This window comes from Geotrypetes seraphini, chromosome 15, assembly GCF_902459505.1.
Source record: "Geotrypetes seraphini chromosome 15, aGeoSer1.1, whole genome shotgun sequence".
Classification (NCBI taxonomy): domain Eukaryota; kingdom Metazoa; phylum Chordata; class Amphibia; order Gymnophiona; family Dermophiidae; genus Geotrypetes; species Geotrypetes seraphini.
In genome coordinates this window covers 6,989,256-6,993,706 of record NC_047098.1, presented here as the reverse complement: position 1 = coordinate 6,993,706, position 4,451 = coordinate 6,989,256, and positions in this window count along the sequence as shown.

Below are 4,451 nucleotides of genomic sequence, written 5' to 3'. Positions count from 1 at the left end.
CTTAGCTGCCAAATTTCAGACCATTCTTCAAGGTTTTTTAGGTCCATCAGGGGTGTCTACTCTATTGCAAACAAGCAAATCTTGCCCGATAGCCCTTCAGCAATATCGTTTACAAAAATGTTGAAAGAGCAGGCCCAAGAACTGAACCTTGAGGCACACCACTGATAGTGATCTCCATCGACCACTCCCCTCTGTCGCCGTCCAGTCAACCAGTTCCAGACCTAGGGCCAGATTCTCTAAGACTCCGACGCATTATAGAAAATGCAATAGTGGGAGCGATTTTTCTTTTACTGGTGGTTCTCAGCACAGTATATGAACGCAAATTGTTCAGAGAATCAAAAGTAAAAGGGGGAGGGGGGGCTGGAACTGTGCCTGGCGATTGCTCAGAAGTGTGTCAAGGCTGCTCTCCCTGCCCTCTTTTTTGTTTTTCCTGGAAAAAATATATATTAAAACCTTAAACAGAACTATTTATTTAATTCCTAACTTCTGTGTTCTTGCCGATTCTGCTCCCTCCTGAGAACCATATTGGACCACTTCTCTTTCGAGTCCCTTCGCTGACAGTGCAACGGAAGCTTGTTTATCGGCAGGCTATTACCGTGTTTTCCCGAAAATAAGCCCTAGCATGATTTTCAGGGTAATACTTAATATAAGCCCTACCCCCTGAAAATTTACCCTAGTCATAGGCAGCCGCGCCCCAGCCACGCAGCCGAACCGCCGAAACCCTGCTGACCCTCCATCCTTCCCTCCCAACCGATCCCCGCTGACCGCGACCATAAATACCTTCCGGCAGAGGAGCGTCGGGCCAGCAGCACTGGGGCCTTCTGGGTGCCGCGTTACTAATGATGTCATCAGTACACAGAAGGCCCCAGCTCCTCTGCCGGAAGGTATTGATGGTCGCGGTCGGCGGGGATCAGTTGGGAGGGAAGGATGGAGGGTCAGCGGGGGTTCGGCGGTGCAGCCGGGGCGGTGGCAGGTGCTCAAGGGTTCTGCTGCACAGGGGAATGGGAGGGATGGAGGGATAGCAAGATGCTGCAGAGGGAAGGCACAAGGGGATGGGTGAGAGGGGAGGAAAGATGTTGCACATGTGGGGGAGAGAAAGGAAACAGGAAGAATTGGGGTGGAGGAGAGGAAGGGAGAGATGATCATGTACGTGAAAAAACTAAGCCCTACCCGAAAATAAGACCTAGTGCCCTTTTTGGGCCCCAAATGAATATAAGACACTATCTTATTTTCAGGGAAACACGGTAATTCCATATGAAACCTTCTTATCCCTTCCGTTGGACAGTTCTAGGATACAACACGTAAAAGCATTTATTCAGTAGTTTCTAAAACATTATGGAATCCTTCGAGAGGAAACAAATCTAAATAACTTTAAGTCCTACCTTAAAATCTTTCTCTTTAAAGACGCTGTTTGTTTAATATAAGTATGTTTGTTCTTCCCTGACTAATCAATTTTTTTTTTTTTTTTATAACTCTAAGATGTAAACCGCTTTGGTAATTAAAGCGGTATAATCAAGCCATAATAACTTGAAACTTGTATCTGCACTTGTAATGTAGCAGAAACAGAGACCCCTCCCCTCCCCCTCACTAATTATATAGCTCAGGGGTAGGGAACTCCGGTCCTCGAGAGCCGTATTCCAGTCGGGTTTTCAGGATTCCCCCAATGAATATGCATTGAAAGCAGTGCATGCAAACAGATCTCATGCATATTCATTGGGGAAATCATGAAAACCCGACTGGATTGCGGCCCTCCAGGAGGGACTTTGACACCCTTGCCGTAGAGCCTATCCACACTCCATAGCAAAAGAAAAAAAAAAAAACCCACAACTTTTAGGAACTAGAACAAACAATGTCCTTTTCTGAGCCTCTAGCTCAGGGGTAGAGAACTCCGGTCCTCGAGAGCCGTATTCCAGTCGGGTTTTCAGGATTCCCCCAATGAATATGCATTGAAAGCAGTGCATGCAAACAGATCTCACGCATATTCATTGGGGAAATCCTGAAAACCCGACTGGATTGCGGCCCTCCAGGAGGGACTTTGACACCCTTGCCGTAGAGCCTATCCACACTCCATAGCAAAAGAAAAAAAAAAAAACCCCCACAACTCTTAGGAACTAGAACAAACACTGTCCTTTTCTGAGCCTATAGCTCAGGGGTAAGGAACTCCGGTCCTCGAGAGCCGTATTCCAGTCGGGTTTTCAGGATTCCCCCCAATGAATATGCATTGAAAGCAGTGCATGCAAACAGATCTCATGCATATTCATTGGGGAAATCATGAAAACCCGAATGGAATACGGCTCTCGAGGACCAGAGTTCCCTACCCCTGATATAGCTGAAAGCGCCACAGTTTCAGGCCATTGGCTTATTACACCCAACAGCAACCCTAAGTACCGAGACTTATTTACATCTCTAAGAACCTGGGACCTGTATCTCATAGACGGGAATGCTTCTAGTAAGATTAAAGAGAACAATTCCATGCAACTGTACAGAATCAGAAAAAAAACAATGAGACTGAGAGAACTGGAAGATAAAAACAATTTTACTCAGAGGAACCTTTTCTTAAAAATTATATATACATATCCATATATACGCAGAAGAGCTTTGTAAAACCTTTATTCCCCACCCCACCATTGATTTTTGTTTTACTATCATGGAAGACAAGTTGACGGGTGCCTTGTGCCCCCCTGTAGTTTCTGGATGAACAGGATGGCCCCCGCATCAGGAAAGTGGAAGGTCAGCATTTCTGTATTGTGTTGACCATGGAAGTAGAGAATGACACGGGGACAAATTTTTCCCTGTCCCCGCGGGAACTCATTTTCCCATCCCGTCCCCGTGAGTTCTTTTCCTGTTCCTCCCCCATTCCTGCAAGCTCCACCCTCATCTGCGCAAGCCTCAAACGCTTTAAAATCCTAAGTAGCAACATTCCACAGCTCAGATTGTGATGTCATAATGCCTCATCCCACCAATGCCTAAGCTCCGTCCTCATCTGCACAAGCCTCAAACCCTTTCAAATCCTAAGTAGCAACATTCTAGAGCTCAGATTGTGATGTCATAATGCCTCATTCCACCAATGCCTAAGCTCTGTCCTCACCCGCACAAGCCTCAAACACTTTAAAATCCTAAGTAGCAACATTCTAGAGCTCAGATTGTGATGTCATAATGCCTCATTCCACCAATGCCTAAGCTCCGTCCTCATCTGCACAAGCCTCAAACCCTTTAAAATCCTAAGTAGCAACATTCTAGAGCTCAGATTGTGATGTCATAATGCCTCATTCCACCAATGCCTAAGCTCCGTCCTCATCTGCACAAGCCTCCAACGCTTTAAAATCATAAGTAGCAACATTCTAGAGCTCAGATTGTGATGTCATAATGCCTCATTCCACCAATGCCTAAGCTCCGTCCTTGTCCGCACAAGCCTCAAACGCTTTAAAATCATAAGTGTTCGAGGTTTCAGTGGTTAAAGTAGAGCATACAAGAATGGTGCAGGGATAGGGACAGCGAGAAAACTCATGGAGACGGGACAATTGAGCTCCTGCGGGGATGGGGACAAATTTGTCCCCATGTCATTCTCTACATGGAAGTTCTGTCCTCGTGTCAAATCTGTCTGCCAAAGTTTTTCTCTGTGTAAGTCATGGCACAAGAGCTAAAAAAAAATCTGCTTGGATGCTCACCTGGTAGTGTTTGTACTTTGATGTGATCTGAGTTGTCTGAAAAGAGATATTAAATCCCTGAGCAATTTTATCTGCCCTATACTCTGTGGCACCAACACTTTACTCCTGGCCAATATTCAGCTGGGAAGTGCATATGACACTTATGCGTGTCCCGGCTGAATTTTGGCTAGGACCCATATAAAGGGATCTTTCATTTCCCCCACCCCCTACTGACACCTGCAACATAAATTGACTCCCACCATCACACGTGGACCCTCTCCCAAACTCCCTCCTGGAAAAGGTCCTCTCTGGGACCCCACTAAGAGAAGCTCCTCTCCCAAATCCCAGCAAGCCTCAGCAGCCCTGGTGATCTAGTGGTCACCTGGGTAGGAGAGAACCCCACTCACTCCTGCCACCTACTATCACCAATAGGGGGTCAACCTTTAGCGGTAGTACCATGAAACTACCTCTAGAGGCTGTAGTGGTCATTTTTTATCTATTGCTACCAGGGACAGGAGCTAGTAGGGTTTACTCCTGCTCAGATGACCACTAGATGACCAGGGCTGTTAAGATAGGCCTAGAAGTGATAAGGAGGCTTCTCTTGGGGGAGGCCCCAAGAAGGTCTTTTCTGGGAGGGGTTTCAGGAGGGGTCCACTTGTGCTGGAGGTGAATCTAGTAATGTCAGAGTGGTCTTCTCTTGTTGGAGGATTCAGGAGGGGGTCAAGGTCATACTGAAGGTAAGGTTAAAGGGCGGTCAAGTCACGTGGGGAAGGACATCTCTTGTTGGTAGAGGTTTGAGGGAGG